This window comes from Peromyscus eremicus, chromosome 1 (assembly GCF_949786415.1).
Source record: "Peromyscus eremicus chromosome 1, PerEre_H2_v1, whole genome shotgun sequence".
In the NCBI taxonomy this organism is placed as follows: Eukaryota; Metazoa; Chordata; class Mammalia; order Rodentia; family Cricetidae; genus Peromyscus; species Peromyscus eremicus.
This window is the reverse complement of record NC_081416.1, coordinates 73,844,446-73,865,629: the sequence shown is the minus strand read 5'-3', so window position 1 is coordinate 73,865,629 and position 21,184 is coordinate 73,844,446. Positions and strand designations below refer to the sequence as shown.

Here is a 21,184-nt window from a genome sequence, read left to right as displayed (position 1 = left end):
GTGTGGTCTTGAGAGGGACTTGACTTTCCTAAATAACTAGTCATTATTCCAGTGCTTTAGTTGAATGTCGTGTCCTTTTTACTTGATGCCTTTATCATTTGCCTAGTATCTGTTTTCTGGGCATTCTGATCTACTTATTTATCATTCTTCATTGATGGCAAGGGCGACACTTTAGCATCTTTTTGTTGTTTTTGTTTTTTGAAAACAGGGTTTTTCTGTGTTGCCTTGGCTGTCCTGAAATTTACTCTGTAGACCAGGCTGACCTCGAACTCACAGAGATCCACCTGCCTCCCAAGTGCTGGGATTAATGGCGTGCACCACTACCATCCAGCTTGTTTCTTTTCAAAGACAAGGTCTCACTATGTAGCCTAGGCTGGCCTTGAACTCACAGAGATTCACCTGCCTCTACCCAGCGCTGGTACTAAAGGTGGTCACCACCATGCCCAGCTTTGTTGTGCTTCTTGACCTTATCGAATGGGTCTTTGGCACAAAGCTCCCAGATCCACCTCCCCCCCACCTCCCGCCCCCCACATTCCCATCCCTGCCCCAGCCTTTTGGAAGGTGTGTCTGAGGACATGTGCTTGAAGCTGAGCTCTGGCAGTTGGTTAGTAAAGTTGATTGTGTGGCTGACTCCATGATAGAAGGGAGCAGTTATTATTGAGACTGTGAAGTTCACCGAGGGTTTTTAAGACTCTCTTGTCTTTACAGGAAGTTCCAGTATGAGTGCCATGGCTGAGAGGCTCCGTGGCCGACCCCTCTTTGCTCCTGTGATGATGACAGAAAAGTGACTCAGCAACAGTTGCTAACATAGGCTTCTCAGATGTAGGAATTCATTGCACAGAATGGAAAGAAAGATACCGGAAAAAAATCAGTACCGCATTTGGACAGTATAGATGAAAAACTGCAACCATAAAATGACGCTGTGGAAAATTCTCAAATCTGTTTAGTTGTGTAGTTACCAAAATTAAGTATGTCCTAATGAAGAGATATTTGTAGCATGCAAACAGTTATTTCTATTTCTTGAAACTATTGTCAATGGGCTATTAAACTTATATTTTTTCTTTGTATTAATGCAATATGTTATTTTTATTTAAATATGGACTTCTTAAGAAACTATAGTAACATGATTTTTAAGAAACTTATGCTAGGTTGGGCGTGGTGGTTCATGCCTTTAATCCTAGCACTTGAGAGGCAGAAGCAGGTGGATCTCTGTGGTCTACATAGCAAGTTCCAGGACAGCCAGGACTACATAGAGAGACCCTTCACAACAAAAAAAGGAAAAGAAAAGAAACTTATGCTGTGCTTTAAATGTGAATTGCTCTGAGCTGCTGATGCAGAGTTGTTTCTGCTTGTGACAAGGCAGTAGCCAAGGTCTCCTCAGCCCAAGCTGACCTGAGTGTTTATGAAGCCGAACGCCACCGCTGAGAGCCTAGTTGCAGGATGTGAAGCACTCGGGATGACCTGACCTCCCCTGGCTTGTCCACATCCCCTGGGAGATGCGCAGGTGGCAGGCACTCACTGTGAGCTGAGGTGTCTGTACCAGCACCCACGGCAGAGGTTCCAGTTAATGCGAGAACCAGAGTGGAAGGTTTTGTTCTTCGGGGTAATCGACTTGTACCAAAGGGTTTGAAAGGATGGATTCGCTGCTTCTAGGATGTAGAGCTGCTTGGTGAAGACTGTTCTATAACATCATTGTGTTTACTATAAACTCTTTATCTGAATATTTCCTAACAGACACTGGGAATGCTGAGTTCCTTCTTTTGTTACATAGCAGAAACATTTTATGTCATACATAGTTCTCATGGAACATGTAATTTTTTTGAAAGCAACATATAATACACATTTTTGTGTATGTATTCTAATTGGTGTGAATAAAACAGTAACATCGATGCTCTTTTTCAAGCTGCAAACTGTTGTTTCTCACCCTTCTTAAGTGTTCCCTTGTCAGCCTGCAGCCTCTGTGTGGTTAATTCATAACTTGATGGGATTAGAATAGGAGGGTTTAGAGCAGTGGTTCTCAACCCCTTTGGGGTCCAATGACCTTTTCACAGGGGTCACATATTAGATAATCCTTCATATCAGATATCTACATGATGATTCATAACAGTAGCAAAATTACAGTTATGAAGAAGCAATGAAAATAATCTTATGGTTTGGGGTCACCACAACACGAAGAACTGTCTTAAAAGGTCGCAGCACTGGGAAGGCTGAGAACCACTGCTCAAGAGCTTCCTTTGACCCCAGGCAACACAGTTTCCAGTCACCTCATTGTCTAGTTGAGGGCACATTATCCCCACTGGGGCGGCACATAGCCAAGTCGGGTTCTCTAGATTCCCTTTGACCTTTGCTTCTCTCCACCAGGACAATTACTGTTCACTTGGTTTCCATATGACTTCTAGTATGTCAGAATAAGGGACAAATAGAGGTTGCTCATGTGTATTTTAATAAAATCTACTTAGCTTTTTCAACTTGTAACAAGTTTGAGTTGTATCTTTCTGCTTGTGTCTTGTGAGTTTTGGCAGAGAAGGGACATTTGGAGCAAGAAGTCCATGCCAGCTGAGTGCCCCTTGTTACCACTTCATTTTAATAGTTGGGGAGCATAAAATAGACTATTTCAGTGAACTTGCCTATAGACACATTTACTATCACTGTTACCTCTTTGTTTTTTGTTTTTTGTTTTTAACTCCTCTAAGACATGTAGCCTAGGCTGGCCTTGAACTCGATGTGTGTTTGAGGATGACCTTGAACCTCTGATTTCTCTGCCTCTCCCAAATGCTCGGATTAGTGTGTTTCCACGCCTGGTTTATGCAGTACTGGCTATCAAAGGACCTGATGATACCGTACAGGTACCAAACCATCTGAAGTACATCCCGCCCTGTCACTGGTTCCTGTGTCTCGGAGTAAGCATCTGGTTTACATTGAGCCCCAGAGTCTTACCACAGAGTCAGGTGCTTATCAAACACTTGTTGATTAGAGGAATTTAAAAATCAAAACTGTAAAGTCAAGTGACACTGGAAGAGACCTTGGAGGATCACCTAAATCAGTGGTTTGCGAACTACAAAGGCATGGAACCAACTGCAGACGGTTCAGATTTGTAAACAAAGTGAGAAGACTGCTGAGCATTGGGGGCTTCCCTTCACTCACCAGCGCCTCAGTAGATGATGCTCTTGTTTTTCTCAGGTGAGGAAAGAAGTCTCTAATCATCCCAGATGTGTTTCCTGTGGAGAGTTTGTGGTAAAAACTTTGCAATTGTGGGGGCGGCTGCCAATCATGTTCACACACACAAATGTCTACAATGATAGTTTGCTAAGCCTGGAGCATGCTGCTTGAGTTCAGCCAGATAGACATGTTCTCTCAGAGCCAGACTGATTTTTAAAAAAGGACCCAAGCAGTGTGTTCCTGTTCATACCTATAACTGCAGTACTTGGGAGGACTGCCTAAGTTACAGCGTGAGACCCTACCTCAAAAACAAAAAAGGACACGTGATGATAATGTTTGAGGTAAGTGCTTCCTTAAAGGTAGGATCCATAGAAAGCCTTGAAAAGGGGGGGGGGGGAGTGGGGAGTAGACGGCAGGTTCCCCTGTCTGACTCTGTGGGACATGCTGGAGATCAGGACTATCGTCTGACTATAGGTAGATTTTTCTGTCCTTCCTGCCAGCTCCCAAATTACAACGTGGAGACTTATTATTAATTATGAAAGCTTGGCTGATAGCTTAGGCTTGTTTCTAACTAGCTCTTACAACTTAACACATTTTTATTAATCTATGTTTTACCACGTGGCTTTTACCTCTATCCCATTTTGTGTGTCCTTCTCCTTCCCTGTCTGGCTGACCACTCCTGAGACTCTGCCCTTCCTCTTCCCAGCGTCCTCTCTGTGTTTGGCTGTCCTTCCTATAACTTCTGCCTAGCTACCGGCCTGTCAGCTCTTTTATTAAACCAATCAGAAGGTGCCTTGGCAAAGACATGTCTCCACAGTGTAGAAAAAGATTATTCCATAACATCTGACTGTGTGGGACATGCTGAAGATCAGGACTGGCTGACTGTGTGGGATGCTCTAGAGATCAGGACTGTGGCTGACTGTGTGGGATGCTCTAGAGATCAGGACTGCGGTCTGACTGTGGGATGTGCTGGAGATCGGGACTGTCCTGAAAAGCCTGCATGCCTGCCCTGTGTGTTTGTATTGCCATTGTTAACGGCATGTGACTTAGGCAGACAGCTACTCTAGTGTTTTCCCTAGTGTGTGTTAGGGATTCAGTTTCCCTAGTACATTTTACCGGCTGGAGGAAGGGTGAATGGCTTGTTCTCTGGTGCTGCTCTGACAACAGAGAGGCTTACTGTGCCTGCAGACGCCTTCAAGGGCCTGGGCCTGTACAACATGTAGGGTGAAGGGAAGGTAAAGTGAGTGGAACTGGGTGGGATGGGGTTTGTCTTTATGTGCTCACCTTGATGCAGGTCAGAAGGACTCTTAGAAAACACCTTTGGGGAGGAATTTAGTGTGCCCTGATGCTTTAGACTCATTTTAGGATAAGGATCAAGAGGAGATTTTATTTTCTTTCTTAAAATTCTGTCGTCTTTTCCTGGGCAAAATCTCTTATAGTTTCCTGCTGCCCCCCCCCATCCCAAACATTGACTCCACAGAGCACTTTGAAATAACTTCATGTTGTTACCACCAGTGGGAGCTAGTGAGAGAATGTGGGCTTGATTCTTCATGTCTCAATTCAAGCCGAGAGTACATGTTCAATACTACAGTGACTCTTAAACCATCCCAGCATATCTTCAGTCTGTGACATCATAGGACTGCATCAAACAGACCAGTGTCTGTTAAGGACACATCCCTGGGATGGTGGGCACATGCACTTAGTGGTAAGCTGCCATTCAGGTTCATGGATGGGATCACCCACCATGTTTTTCTTCTGTTTCTTGTATTTGGACATCTTGGTGTTAAAAAACTATAACAGCATTTGTACACATACTCAAAAGTGTGGGACTGTGTAATGAATCCCCACATGTCCTCCCAGTTTTAGTGGTAGTCATGCCTTTAAAAGAGGGAAGGAGAGTGCATTCCAGAGCTGCACAAGAGTCCAGGTGAGGCAGAAGCAGCAGCATCTGAAGGAATAAGGTGTGTGAAATGTAAAAAGTGACTCATCTCCCCAGCCCCGAGAGCTGTTACTTCTGTGGCCGCATTCCATCTTGTTGAAAGAGCACAGCCTGAACTCTGGTAGCTTGCTGCCAGACAAGATGCGTTACTTCTCTGAGCCTTCCCAGACTTACATCCAGCCATCTCCCCGGAACCTCCATCTTTTCTCCTGGAGTTGACTGACTAGTCAGAAGTTGCAAGCTTCCATATTCTGAAAAGCTCTTGTGATGCCTGGGCAGTGTCGGGTGAATGAGGCGGCTGCTGTTCTGTGAGTGTTGCTCCCTGGAGTAGAGATGGGGAAGAGACTGTTTTGGGGTACTCATTGTGTCTCAGACCCTGCCAGCTCAAGTCCTTTATAATGTTTATAAAAGTCCAGATGAGTTGGACATTGTCTTCTAGAGGAGGTATAGAGTCTGTGCTGGCTAGATTTATGACTCAAACTGTAGTCCTCTGAGAGGAGGGAACCTCAATTAAGAAAATGCCTCCATAAGATCAGACTGTGGGCCAGGCCATAGAGCATTTTCCTAATTAGTGATTGTTGGGGGAGGTCTCAGCCCATTGTGGGTGGTGCCATCCCTGGGTTGGCGGTTTTGGGTTCTATAAGAAAGCAGGTTGGATAAGCCACATGTAGCAAGCCAGTAAGCAGCATCCTTCCATGGCCTCTGCATCAACTCCTGCCTCCAGGTTCCTGCCCTATTTGGGTTCTTGTCCTGACTTCCCTCAGCAATGTACTATGCTGTGAAACTGTAAGCTGAAATAAACCCTTTTCCTCCCCAACTTGCTTTTTGGTCATGGTGTTTCATCATAGCAATAGAAATCCTAACTAAGACAGAGGCCTGCAGGAGCTGGCTGTTGTGCTCAGGGCCACTCTTGTGATTATAGGTAGAAGATGTGCTTACACCTTAAAAATCAGAATAAAAGGAAACTCTGCTACAAACATGTCTTTCAAGTACTTGCAAATTGCCTGCTTTAGATTTTACGAGCACCTAGGCAGTCAGAGCCCATTTCTTTCTTCATAAGCAAAAACATTTTCAAAGGATAACTTTGGAATAGAAGGTTAGGAGGTGTGAATTATAATTTGTTTTTGCCTGAATGCTTTTTTTTTTCTTGTGGAGATTGAAAGCCTTGTGTTAATGAAGATACTCCAATACTGTACTGAATAGGATGCAACTATTTCTACAAATACCCTTTGAACTGAAGAGAAGGAATAAATACAAGAAGTTCTATTTGTCCTTAGAGTATAGGAAGTATAGGAAGTATTCACAATAACCAAGATATGCCATCAGCCTAAGTGACCATCAATGAGTGCATAAGTTTTTTATATGTGTGTGTGTGTGTGTGTGTGTGTGTGTGTGTGTGCACGTATGCACATGCCATGGAGTTTACTTAGCCATAATGAATAAAAAATGTTATTTGAATGAAAATGGAGGGAACTAAGTGAAATAAGCCAGACTTGGACAAATACTGCATGCTCTCTTCCATAGGCAGAATCTATATTTTAAAAAGTAGAAAGGGGGGCTGGCAAGATGGCTCAGAGGTTAAGAGCACTGGCTGCTCTTCCAGAGGTCCTGAGTTCAATTCCCAGCAACCACATGGTGGCTCACAACCATCTGTAATGAGATCTGGCGCCCTCTTCTGGTGTTCTGCACTGTATACATAATAAATAAATCTTAAAAAAAAAAAAAAGAATGAATGAGTTTTTTTTTAAAAAAAAAAAAAGTAGAAAGGGTTGGTTCTGGTCTTGCAGAGGACCCTAATTCAGTTCCCAACATCTACATTGGGCAGTTCACAACCACCTGTAACTCCATCTCCATGGTATCCAATGCCCTCTTCTGGTCTCTGGGCAACTATACTCACATGCACATACCTCTACATGGATATACACATAATAAAAATGAATCTTAAAAAAAACAGAAGATGGACTACTGGGGAAGAGGACAAGAACCATAGTGAGGGAAGGGGAGGACAAGAATAAGAAGTGGGGTACACATGATTCAAGCACATAGTGCTGCAACAAAACCTGGTATTTTGTTCCATCACACATGCTAATAAAAATGCCTTTAGCCGGGCGGTGGTGGCGCACGCCTTTAATCCCAGCACTCGGGAGGCAGAGCCAGGTGGATCTCTGTAAGTTCGAGGCCAGCCTGGGCTACCAAGTGAGTTCCAGGAAAGGCGCAAAACTACACAGAGAAACCCTGTCTCGAAAAACCAAAAAAAAAAAAAAATGCCTTTAAAGGGGCTGGGGAGATGACCCAGTCCATAAAATGTTTGCTCTGCAAACAAGAGGACTTGGCTTTGATCCCCAGTAGGTATGGTGCTGGGAATTCCAGCACTGGGGAGGCAGAGACAGGCAGATCCTTGGGACTTGCTGACTGACCAGCCTAGCCTAACTGGTGAGTCCTTGGTGGCAGTGAGAGATCCTGCCTTAACAAATAAGGTGGGTGGCGTTTATGAGGAAGGACACCAGAGGTTGACCTTGGCCTCCACATTCATGCACACAGAGGAAACATTCTCTTGCACACACAGGAATAGGCATTGTTGTGGGATATTTGTACACTGTGTGAAGATGTGTGCGATGCTTTTTCTTTTGGGCCACTGACCAGCTCCCAAATCATGACATGGAGACTTCTTATTTATAAATGCTTGGCCTACCTTAGCCTCATTTCTTTTAATGTAACCTAACCTGTTTCGCTTTACCATTTGCCTCAGAGCTTTTTACTTTTCTTTCCTCTGTATATCTTACTTTCACGGCTTCTCATGTCTGGCTGCCTGGCTTCTTGTCCCGGGTGTGTCCCTCTCTTTCTACTCATTCTCTTCTCACTTCTCTTGTTCTTCTCTTTTCTCCTCTTTCCTCCTATTTATTCTCTCTGCCTGCCAGCCTTACCTATTTCTCTTCTGCCTAGCTATTGGCCATTCAACTTTTTATTAGCCCAACCAGGTGCCTTAGGCAGGCAAGGTGAAACAAATGCAATACATCTTTGCATAATTAAACAAATTATTTGCCTAGTTAAAATAACATTATACAACAAAGATTCATGTGCTGTAACTGGTGTAATAAAAAGTTGAATGGCCAATAGCTAGGTAGGAAGTATAGGTGGGATTTCCAGGGAGAGAAAGGAAGAGGAGAGAATCTAGGTGCACAGGAGATGCCAGGAGACGTGGAGAGGAAACAGGAGGTGCAAGATGAAGGAGAGGTAACACCATGTGTTAGAAATAGATTAATATAAATGAGTTAATTTAAGTTATAAGAACTAATTAGGAACAAGCCTAAGCTATAGGACGAGCTTTCATAATAACAAATCTCCTTGTCATTATTTGGGAGCTGGCTGGCAGGACAGAGAAAGACTCATTTCATATGACATCCAATATGGTGGCATGTATTCTCACATAGGACTTGAGAAAGCTTAAAAAAAAAAAAAGAGTTCCAAAAATGTAAACACAGAGCCAGACACAGCTCCCTAGTCCTGCAGTCTCTCAGGTTGGCCACATCATACAGAGATGTGACTCCTGGCCACTGCCTGAGGGCTGGAGTCAGTTGCCAGTGCCATGCACCAGCACCATGTGCAAAGCTGAGCTGTGCAGTGGCTGACATGGCAGTTTAAGATTTGTCTGACATTGTCAGAGTATGCTGCAGGCGCTTAGTAAAGCCAGGTCTAGACACAGAAAACCTCTAAAAAGGTACAGTATGTTTAAAAATGTGCTTAGATGCTGAAGAAAGAAATGAAAATTGGTATACACAGTCATAGAAAAAAATAAATAGTTTAAAAATAATAAAGTCTTTAAAAAAAGCCACATAAGGATGGAAAATCCACACTGTGTCTGGATCCTATATGGTGCTTTGTTGACTTTGAATTTTTTAAATGCTGATGAGCAAATGACAGCTGCTTAGAGATACTGGATTATGGAAACTGCTGACTTAAACCAATTTATATATTTTAAGAATGTCTTAACTTCAGAATGGAAGCCAGAAAATATGTTGCATTGAGGGAGAGGTTATGCCTTTGCTTCCACAGGAAACAAAAAGTTATGGTTTTCTTTAAAATTAATAAAGGTCAGATTTGATCAGGGGAGACCTCCCGAGGATCTTGGCTACAGACACGAGGGGAAAAGCTAAGAAAGACTACAAGACAGGTGATGTATATGTTGATTCCTTGTCATGAGAACAGCTCTAAGACTGGATGAGACATGATAAATCTTGTTGGCTACAGAGTCCTCGTGACTTATTATTACATGCCATCCTTTCATATGGCATGGATAGAGGTTTGGTTATATAGTCCAAACAAACTTATAAAGTTAACAGATGCCTTTTACCTGCTCAAATATAGAACAAAAAATCATCTCTAGCCGACTTATGCACACTGCACATTCCATACTTGTGTTAATACAGATGTATGTTGCCTTTAAAAGTTTGTGTGTTTTCAGAAAGAACAAAAAAGACCAAACACCAATAAAGGCAAGAGCCTTTCAAAATCCTCTGTTGCAGTTTCTTCAAAATTCTCCATCCAGAAAAACTTCAAAGCTTCTAGCTGAGATGGCCCAGCCTCACAGACTATCCAGCTGATACTTCAGATAAGCTCCATGCTTTCCCATCACACAGAGACTAAACAAAGAACAATATAACTGGCTCTCTCAGGACTTGACCATTTCCCTGATTTTCTCAGGATCCCCTGAAGATGCTGTCACCCCCAGACAACAAGAAGCAGTCTAGAGAACACAATGCCCACATTCCCAAGAGTTGGAGTTGGTGCTTTTTGGTCATTTGGTGGGTTATGGATGCTAGTCATCATTTAGGGGGTTGGTTACAAGTTGTTATTGGTCATGGTCAGGAAAAAAGGTGAACAAAGGAGATTAGATTCAGGGATCTCTTTCTGAAGGGACAAGTATATAGTATATATAGAATAGAAATGATGGGATAAAAGGGTGGATTGTTGAGTCTACTTTTGAACAAGCACTAGCCTCAAATATTTTACATTAGTATGGATTTTTGTTTATTGATACAAATTTAAGGTTATTTTTGTTATACTGTGTATATGTTTATACTCTGGTTTAAGGTATTGTACCTATGCAACTCATTTAAAAATGTAATGCCATTCTAGTCCTTGAAAGCTATTTAGGATAATGAAGGAATACAGGTTAATAGTCATCTATAACAACCAAACTTATAGTCATATTAGGTATGTTTTTAAGGTAAAACAGAGATATATTTTAAATAGATAGATGGTCTTCAAACACTTCAAAGACTTACAGAATATGGCATTTAAAATGTTTTAATAATATAAGGCTTTTCATGACAGTGAGATGTGTCTGCTCCTGACAGCACCAGTTTACTTCAAAAAAGGATGATGGGCATCAAAGAACTTCCATATGGAGTTTACTTTTATTGTGGCAAAGTTAGCCAGTGGGTAAAGAAACTTCCTTTGCCTCAACTGCTGACAGTATGCTGTTCAAATTGGACAAGCAGGACACAAAAGAAGGTGACTGCTGAACTTTGCCAAGACAAGATAGAACAGTCCTTAAAAATTCCTGCTTCACAGAAAAGTCTATCAGATATTCTAGGCCTGTAGGCCAAAAATGGGTAACATTGCAGAGGAACCTTGGGTGACTGTCCAGGTAGCCAGATGTTTCTGTTATTTCTATAGTTTTTGAAGTTGTTTGTTCTGCACTTCCTGTCTACTCAGGTAATATATTCTTCTTGGGTCTCTGATGGAGTTGAAGACTAGATAGTTATAGTTAGAGTTTTCCTTGTTACCAAATTCAGAAAAGAAACTCACGGAAGAGGTAGAAAGTGTATAAGGTAGAGATATAAAAGCTTCATGCTTGTTTGAAGTCATGAGCTCTTAGCTTTCTGCTCTCCCTGTCATGCCTGCCCCTTGCCTGTGACAGACTCTTACCCTTATGGAACCCTACACCAAAATAAACTCACCCTTCCATTAAAGTTGCCTTTGGTCATGGTGTTTTATCACAGAAACAGAAAAGTAACTAATATATCTTTGTAGTAGAATATTATTTTAAGATTTATGTTGCATTTGTTCAACTCTGTGAAGCTGTGTTACAGTGCCTGTCAAGAACATCTGATGGTCTAATAACAATCTGGATGGCCAATAGCAAGCCAGGAGAGAGGATAGGTGGGGCTGGCAAGTAGAGAGGATGTATAGAAGGAGAAATCTGGAAGGAAGGAGGATCCAGAGAAGGAGGAGGACTTCAGGGGCCAGCCACCCAGCTACACATCAAGCTATGATTTACAGAAGTAAGAGAATGGGAAAAGCCCAGAGTCCAAAGATAGATGGGATAATTTAAGATAAGGAAAGCTGGCAAGAAAGAAGCCAAGCTAAGGCCGTATATTTGTAAAATTAAGAATAAGCCTCCATTTGGGAGGTGGGTAGTGGGCCCCCCAAAAGAAAAGAGCCAAAAAGCAACCAACAACATTTTGGCATCCAACGTGGTGCTCGAATATCCCCAGGGTCTGAGAAAGCTGGGGGGAAAAGAAAAGGTATGACTCCTTTAAGAGGCACTGCTGTTCAGCCGGCAGCGCTAAATAAAAACAGCAAGCTAAGTAAAAACCGCCTGTGGCAGCACAGGTACTGGCCTCCACAGCTAGGAAGGTTGAATGCATTCCTGGTCAGACAAACCTCCAACCGGCCGTGAGTTTCATGCTTTGATTTCAGGACCAGAGAGGTGAGTAGAGCCAGCTCAGAGCTGCACACGGAGAATCTAAGTGTAGGTTAGCAGTTTAAAAGTTTGCTCATGTGGTCAAAAAAGAGTAGAGATCCGCAGTAAAAGAGGTCCAAATGAAAAACCTTTAAACAGGTTACAATGTGTTTAACAATGTGTGTAGGATTAAGAAAATAAAAAGGATGTAGTCACAGAAAAAAATGAATAATTTATAAAGTCTTTAAAGAGAGAGTAAAAGGAAAAAGCCAGTAAGATGGGAAATACACAGATAGTCTCGATCCTGTATGTTATTTTGTTGATTTTGAATTTTTTGATTGTTGAAAAGCAAAGGAGAGCTACAAGAAGACCTGGAATTGAAAGTGGGACTGTTGAAATAAATCAGCCTATACAATTTAGGAATGCCTTAACTTTTAAAAAGTCAAAAAATATGTTTGTCAAATGAAAATAAAAAATGCTTTTGAGTTTTGTTTCCATAGGAGATGAGAAGCTGTGGATTCCTTCAGGGTTAATATGGATCAGGTTTGATTAAGTGAGACCTCCTGAGTCTTGACAGGTGATATCTATCAGCAAAGGTTACTGCTAGTCTTCCCAGGACTTGGTCATTATCTCAAAATTTTCTCTCTGGGACCCTAAAGATACTTCATCCACAGACAGCAGGAAGCAGTCTAGAGAAAACTATATCCACATTCCCAAGAGTTTGGGGGTGTGGGTGGCCTTTGGTTAGTTGGTGGGATATGGATGTTTATTATCATTTAGGGGAATATAGTATATTGATACAAGTTTAAAGTTATTTTTATTACACTATATATATATACACACACACATATATATATATTTCTACTCTTGTTTAAAGGATTTTTGAAAAAATTAAAAAAAGGATTTTTGTATATTGATAAAAATTTAAGGTTATTTTTGTTACAACATATTGTTTGTATGTTTCTATTTTTGTTTGAGGTATTATACCTATGGAGTTTATTTAACAATGTAGGTTGAAGTTCTAGTTTTTGAAAGCCGTTATTATAAACTATATAAGATAACCAGGAAACATAGGTTAGTGGTTAGTCATTTATAACAATCAAATTTGTAGATACGTTAGGTATGCTTTCCAGATCATACAGAGATATATTTTAGATAGACAGATTGTCTTCAAACCTTTCAAAGACTTACAGAATATGGCATTTAAAATGTTTTGTTAACTTAAGATTTTTCATGATAATGAGACACATTTGCTCCTGGCAGAACTAATTTACTTCAGAGATATGGGCATTGAAGAAACTCCTTATTGAGTTTGCTTTCATTGTGGCAAGATTAGCCACTGGGCAAAGAAACTGTTCTTGCCTTTGAATGCTGACAACGCGCTGTGCAGACTGGACATGCAGGACATACATGAAAAAGACTGTTGGACTTTGTTAAAACAAGGCAGGACAGTCCTTCAAAATTCCTGCTTCACAGAAGAGTCTGCCAGATATTCTGCAGGACACAGCGGAAAGTGACTGATGAATTTTGCCAAAACAAGGCAGGACAGTCCAAAATTCCTGCTTCATAGAAAAGTCTACCGGATACTTTAGGCCTGTAGGCTGAAGATGGATCCCCTAACATTGCAGAGGAACTTTGGGTGACTCTCCAGGCAGCCAAATGTCTCTGTTGTTACATAATATTATATCCTTCTGGGTCTTTGATGGAGTTGAAGACTAGACAGAGCTGCAGTTTTCTTTAGTTATGATAGAAAGTAAATTATGTATAAAACTTTGGATTCACTAAGATAGGATAGAGAATGCATTATTTTCTTGAATATGCTAACTACAAATGGACAGAATATTGTAAATGTAATTCTTACTTGATAATTGTTTTTGTTGTATGTAGTTATACTATGTTAAAATTAAAACCTTTATTTTTATTTAGGCAAAAAGGGGGAAATGTAGTAGAATATTATTTTAAGGTGTATTACTTTTGTTTATGCTGCATTTGTTTAATTCTATGAAGCTGTGTTACTTTGCCTGTGTAAAACACCTGATGGTCTAATAAAGATCTGAACAGCCAATAGTAAGGCAGGAGAAATGATGGGCAGGGCTGGCAGGCAGAGAGGATGTATAGAAGGAGAAATCTGGAAGGAAGAAGGAGCCAGAGAAGGAGGTAGACTCCAGGGGCCAGCCACCCAGCTACACATCAAGCTATGGAGTAAGAGTAAGATTTACAGAAGTAAGAGAATGGGAAAAGCCCAAAGTCCAAAGATAGATGGGATAATTTAAGATAAGGAAAGCTGGCAAGAAAGAAGCCAAGCTAAGGCTGGGTATTTGTAATTAAGAATAAGCCTCTGTGTGTGATTTATTTGGGAGTGGGGTGGTGGGCCCCCCAAAAAAGAGTAAAAACCCCCAACAACATATCTTCCCTCCAAATTATTTTGGATTAAATACTCATTTGACTTTCTTCAAATGATGCCCACCAAAGCTTTTCTGGATGACTTCCTGGCTGGCACCCATGTTGAAGTGTCCCTTCTCTGCCATTCACATAATTCTTACAGGTCCTGCCTGACAAGGCCTTGATGTCTTCCTTCAGTCGTTTTTATTCTGAACATGTAGCAGAGATGGGGGAGATTTTATTTCATTTGGCACTGCAGCCAATGACCTCAGAGTTACTTCTGGAATACAATTATAGTATAAATTTGTTAATTTTTTCCTTTCTTTCTCCCTTCTTCCCTCCCTCTCTCTCTTTCCTTCCTTTTGTTTTCATCCCCTCCCTTTCTTTTGAGGCAGAGCATATCTTATGTAGTGTAAGCTGTCCTCAAACTCTGAGATCATCCTGCCTAAGGTGTGTAGAGCCATGCCCAGACTTTTTGTTTGTTTGTTTGTTTTCTTTTTTTTTTTTTTCAGAGCTGAGGACTGAACCAGGACCTTGCACTTGCTAGGCAAGCACTCTACCACTGAGCTAAATCCCCAACCCCATTTGTTTGTTTTCTTTCTTGATGCTTTGTCTCATTTTAGATCAGAAAACCTTTCATCCAACTTGTTTGGAAACAGATTTTCTGGGCTGGGGATACAACTCAGTGGTGTGCACTTGCCTAGCATGTGCAGTCTGCAGCACTAGAAAACGTTATTTTCTTATGTTACTTCATTTACTAGTAGATTTTGGACTCAAGCTTGCACTATTCCTAATACCCTACCACCTTTCCAAATCATCCAAGTCCAGTTTGTTTGAGACTGCGTAGGAATGTTTGGCCCATCTCCTGGTTGCCGTTTTCATTGCCTGACAATCTTTTTTTTTTTTTTTTTTTTTTTTTTAATTTTTTCCAAGACAGGGTTTCTCTGTGTAGTTTTGGTGCCTGTCCTGGATCTCGCTCTGTAGCCCAGGCTGGCCTCAAACTCACAGAGATCTGCCTGGCTCTGCCTCCTGAGTGCTGGGATTAAAGGTGTGCACCACCGCCACCTGGCTTGCCTGACAATCTTAACTTCTGCATAATGACAGTAATTTTGTTCATTGAAAATAAGTTGCCGGGCAGTGGTGGCACACGCCTTTAATCCCAGCTCTCGGGAGGCAGAGGCAAACAGATCTCTGTGTGTTAGAGACCACCTAACAAGTTCCATGACAGCCAGGGCTACACAGAGAAACCCTACCTTGAAAAACAAAACAAAAACAACAACAACAACAACAAAAAAACCGCCAAAACCAACAAAAAAGAAAAAGAGAGAAAAAAAGAATACAAGTCCATTTGAGCTCTGAGTTGGTGTGAGAGTTTGTTTTCTGTTGCTGTGACAAATACCATGACCAACCTGGGGAGGAAAGCTTTTTTTTTTTTTTTTTTTTTAATTTTACAGATTCATCAAGGCAAGCCAAGGCAGAAACCATGGAGGAAAGCTGCTCGCTGACTTGCTACCTGACTCACTTTCAGCTACCTTTCTCACTTGGGAGGTCCACCTGCTTAGGGATTAGGTAATGCCTATGATGGGCTGGACACCCCTGCATCAATCAGCAATCAAGAAAATTCTCTGCAGACATGGCCCATAGCCCAATCTGATAGAAGCAATTTCTAAATTGAGGTTCCTTCTTCCCAAGTGTGTCAAGCTAACAACCAAGATTAACCATCACAATTGGTGACCTGAGACTCAAGGTACACCTGTCTCCTCAGAGGAAACATGATCAGATGAACAGCTCAGAGTCCTGTGGTTTGGCACGTGCAGCTGAGTCTACACAGAGAAGCAAGTGCAGTTTGCCCACTGTGTGGTGGGAACCTACCTATCGTTGCTATCTTAAAGGCCAAGAGAAGAACCTCAACTTCTACCTGTTGGCAAATCTGAAAGTTGAGGAAAGGTGCTGAACTTTCTGCCTTGTACTGATTTGCAAGAGTAGTCATGTTTGGTAATTGGAACTAAATTTCCATTTTCCAAGACCCAGAGGGAAATGAGTATTTAAGACTTTTATTTTAGAGCTGCTATTGAGATTTGCACAGAGAAAATGCTTCCATCAGATTGCCTGTAGGCAAGTCTGTAGGACATTTTCTTGATTACTGATTGATGTGGAAGGACCCAGCCACTGTGAGTGGTACCACCCCTAGGCAGATGGTCCTGGAGTGTATAAGAAAGCAGGCTGAGCAAGCCTTGGGGAGCAAACTAGTAAGCAGCATTCCTCCACGGCCTCAGCTTCAGTTCCTGTCTCCAGGTTCCTGCCTTGAGTTCCTGCCTTGACTTCCCTTCAGGATGGACTGTATTATGTATACTGTACGCTGAAATAAACCCTTTCCTCCCCAAATTGTTCCTGGACTTGATGCTTTATCACAAAAATAGAAACCTCAGTTAAGACAGGAGTGGAGTCATGATTGGATCTGAGGCCTCTTCAATTGGGAGGGAATACATGTACTGTACATCTGGTCCTGTGACTAGGGATGTCAGAGTCCCTGAAGAGGACTCTTCTACGTACGTTTTGCCAGATGGACATGTCATTAAACTGCCTTCTAAATATTTATACCGACACCCATAGACTAGTGTAGCTGTTGGCTTTGGTCAGAGAAGCATCTTTAGCATTGGACAGCACTCTAAACGGACCCGTAGCTAGTCAAAGTGTTGAGAATAAGAGCTTGCTGGATGCTTGGCCCCAAATGGGATCTCTCTGTCACTTCCTCTGAGGCCCAGGGGACATCACAGAGAAGGGGCTAAAAGGGCCATGGGAAGGGAAGGATGGGAGGGATGTGGTGGAGTACTGCCTTGTGGGTATGGCACAGCTGTTACAGTCCTGAATACACAGTAGCTTCAACTGCCTGCCTACATCTTTTTAAAATGACATTTCTAGACTTGGTCACCGGAGTCACAGGACAGGTCAGGACAAGTCTGTTCCTGCCTGTAGGGAAACAACCCAAGTGCTAGTGTGAATGGCAGGTGGCAGCACCATCTCTCTGAAGTCAGCACTCCGGGTCTGGGTATTTGCCCAGTATGCAGGAGACCCTTGGCTTGAGCCCCAGCATTTAATAAGTGGTACAAACCTGTAATCCTAACATTCGGGAGGCAGAGGCAGAAGGATCAGAAGTTCAAGGTCATTCTAGGCTCACAGCAAAATGGAGGTCAGCCTAGGATACAGAAGACACTGGCTCAAACAACAACAAAACATAAAAAAGCCAGCACTCCAAACGGACGCAGAAAACCGTCACAAGGCCAAGAGTCACCTGGAACACCAGACCGCCACTTGCATGTAAGCAGACCAACCCAGGAGGACAATTCATAGTTCTAGCCTGCACTCTTACTGAAGTGGGGCCAGGAACCTTCATAACCAGTTCTGGGCAATCAAAGGGAAGCGGGTGTGGTTACCACAAAACAGTTTCAGGACCAGAGGGACACTCTTTTCTGAGCGCAAGTTCATTCATGGCTTTTGAACATCTTGTGTCTAAAACTGGTGAGCAACTTCATTTGGGCATACGGGCCAGGGGTGGCTCAGGCCTGCTTTATAGAGGAATAGGTCAGAAAAGTCAGGTGACTGCAGTATGGCACTCTATATTAGATCATGGCATCCGTTAACAAACACTTGCTGGAGCATCTTTCAGTTCTGATTCAGTCAGAGGAGTTTGCCAAAAAGGAACACCCAGTTGTACAAATGGCCTGCCTATGACTCATACGCATGCTCTAGTAAACCTAAGGGTTTGTTTCTGAACCATTCTGAATCTTCTGGAGAGGCCCTATGTTTTGGGAAGTTTTGAATTATAATCTCTTGTGTTTGCCGTATTGTGATTTATATCATATTTATTTGTTCTATTCCAATGCATGTGTCTTACTTTCATATTCAGTCTGATTCATATAGTTAGTGTCAGCAATATTTTAAAATCTTTTCACAGTATCTCTGACATTTCATTGATTTCCTCTCTTGTTAAAATGAAATCTACCCTCAAACATAAAACTTACTTTGAGAAAATGTAACAATAATACTGGGTATGGCAGCTACCACCTGTAATCCTGGCACTGGGAGGTAGAGGCAGGAGGATTATTGTAATTTCAAGAATAGACTGGGCTATAGACTGACTCTCAAAAGCAAGCAAGTGACAAGAAGCTAACAAGAGGAAAATCTAATTATTATAAGCTATAAGCATTGGTCATATTTGGGGTGTACGATCTAATTATGAGCTATGGGAATTGGTCATATTTGGGGTGTACGATTCCCCTGACAGGTTCACGTGTTTGAGCGCTTAGTTCCCATCTGGTGGCATCGTTCTGGGAGATTGTGGACCCACTGGGAGGTGGAAGCACTGATGTGGGAAGTGGTTCCCTAAGAGTGCCAACTTGGAGTCTTACAGCCCATCCGGTTCCATCTTCCTGGTCCCCCAAAATGTCGAAGCCTTGCAGCAAGGTCTTCCCACCACAGCCTGGAGCTATTCCTCTCTGACCTGCCCTCCACACTGTAGTGGACTGTTCTCAAGTCACAAACCAAAATAAATGTTTTCTTCCTTAGGTTGGTTCTTATAAATGTTTGGTTGCAGGATAACCAAAGTGACCAACATAGTATTATTCCCTGACATATCTGCTCAGAACTTCTGGTTTCCCTTCCTCAAGATCTGAAGTCCAAGTCATGCATCTAATAGGCGAGGGATCAGAATCATTCACGCAGTGTTCCCCCTTGCTGAGGAATCTCGTCCTTCAGGTTACATCTTGGCTGGCCCTCTCCCCATCCATGTGAGTACCCCACTCTGCGTTTCCCCATTGCGGTACCCCAAGGGGGTTTCCATGTTCAGTGAACTAGCTTATTTATTGCATATGAGGTTGCCACTAAAACCAACCACAAAGTATGGTGTGGAAGAAAAACTGAAGAAGTGGGGACACAACGGGCCCCAGTGGTGACGCTGCAGATGCACATCGGGGTGTGTCTATGACACTGCTTCCAGACAAGTTCAACCGAGGACTGAAGACCTAACCTAGTGTTGGCAGCAGCATCTCACAGGCTTGAATTCCAGACAGAATAAAAAGACATAAGGATGTTAAGAGCATCCATGGCTCTTACAGAGGACCTGAGTTCAGTTTTCAACACCCATGTGAGTAACTGTCATAACTGTCTGTAACTCCAGCTCCAGGGAATCTGATACCTCTGGCCTCCCAGGGCACCTGCACTTGCATGCACAACACCCCCACCCCCCGACACACACACACACACAATACACATAATTAAAGAATGAAATACATCTTTAAATATCTTTTACTTTTCTTGTTGCTGTGACCAAACACCTGTCAAGAATCAATTTAAGCTGGGCGGTGGTGACACATGCCTTTAACCCCAGCACTCGGGAGGCAGAGGCAGGTGGATCTCTGTGAGTTCGAGGCCAACCTTGTCTATCTACAAACAGAGTTCCAGGACAAACTAACAAGCAAAAACAAAACAAAAAGAATCCATTTGAAGGAGGTAGGATTCATTTTGACGTAGAGTTTGAGGGCCTTCATGGCGGGGAAGACAAAGGGTTAAAAGTGGGAGGCGGCTGGTCACATTGCATCTGCAGAGAGGTGACTGCTCATCCTCAGCTCCAGTCTCCTTCATATTTAACCCAGGACCCCCCGCACATGGGATGGTGCCACCCACCCATGGGTCTTCCCATGTCACTATCCTAACCCAAATAGCCCCTCACAGGCATGCCTAGAGGTTTGTCCCCTAAGTGATTCTAATAGCGTGTCATCGTGTCACTATTAACCAGCATAGAGTGTGAAAAATACTGCTGGAGGTAGTAATTGAATTCCTTTTTAATAATTTTTTTTAGAGAAGTTCAAATTAGAAACAAAACAAAGTGCTATTTCTTTTGAATGACTTTTGCCTGTTTGGATTAGGCTCTTCCATCCCAAAGGATTTTTGTAACCCGATGGTGATACTTGTTGCTTTGCCGGTACTGGCCCAAGGGTGGTAACATTCTGCGTCGTGAGGCAGCTGAGGATGCAGGGGAGACTGCTCTGACCTAAGAAGGGGCCCTTTAGAGTGATTGCTTTCTCCAGCCTATTGGTGTCAGTAGTCATGACAACAGTAACCACCATTCCCCACTGGCATGCACCAGTGTGATGGAGCTGTAAGCAAGCCCCCAGTTAAATGCTCCCTTTTATAAGTTGCCTTGGTCATGGTGTCTCTTCACAGCAATAGAACAATAGCCGAGACAGAAATTGATACCGGGGACTGTCATGTCTGTGACAGGCCTAACTAAGCTGTTGTTTGGAAGAATATGGAAGACTTTAGGACTTTGGACTAGAAAAGAGGTTGAATGCTTTAAGTAGGGTTTGATGGACCATCCTAGGAGGAGCATGGAAGACAGCAGTGTGGAGAGAAATTTGGATGATGAGGTCCCAGCTCAAGAGATTTCAGAGGAAAAGAATATTACCAGCTGGCCCAGAAACCATTTTTGTGATATTTTGGCAAAAAATGTGGCTGTATTTTACCCTTGCCCTAAAAATGTACTTGAGGCAAAATTGAAGAATTTGGATTAATGTTAGCAGAGATTTCAAGACAGCCTAGTCTTTGTTGACTGTGTCACATGGTTATTAGTGATCACTCTTATGCCGATCTACAATGAAAAGGAGCAAGTGGGGTGAAGAGAAATACAAAATGTCCAGTCTGAGGAGAAAGAGAACATCAGGAAATGTAATGTTGGAGCCAAGTCCTGTGCTCAAGGCGATAAAAGGTTTAAACACGGAATGAAGTGAGTAGTGCTCTCGGCGCACAAGGTCCCATCTAGCTAAGCTTCCAACTTGTGAAAAGGAATTCAAGGAAAGTTTAAGCAGCAAAGGAAACCATCAACAGTGGAGAGCTTATGCAAATGGAATTCAAGGAGGGGCCTGGGTTCCAGCCCCAGCAAACAGAAGAACTTGGCAGCTTCAGCTATGTGTTTCTGGCTTTAGAGTCAAGAAGCATACAGGAATGGGGTTGTAGAATCT

The 21,184-nt window shown here is 42.5% G+C and overlaps 1 protein-coding gene across 3 annotated transcripts in view; it reads left to right on the top strand.

Annotated features, from left to right (window-relative positions):
- Sec23ip (SEC23 interacting protein) overlaps nt 1–1,910 on the top strand; it is a 42,967-nt gene extending 41,057 nt beyond the window's left edge. For all 3 annotated transcript variants that reach the window (XM_059265914.1, XM_059265905.1, XM_059265922.1), the window contains exon 19: nt 709–1,910. The gene's annotated coding sequence lies outside the window, so the exon portion shown is untranslated. The remainder of the gene's footprint in view (nt 1–708) is intronic.
- Nucleotides 1,911–21,184: the final 19,274 nt, after the last annotated feature.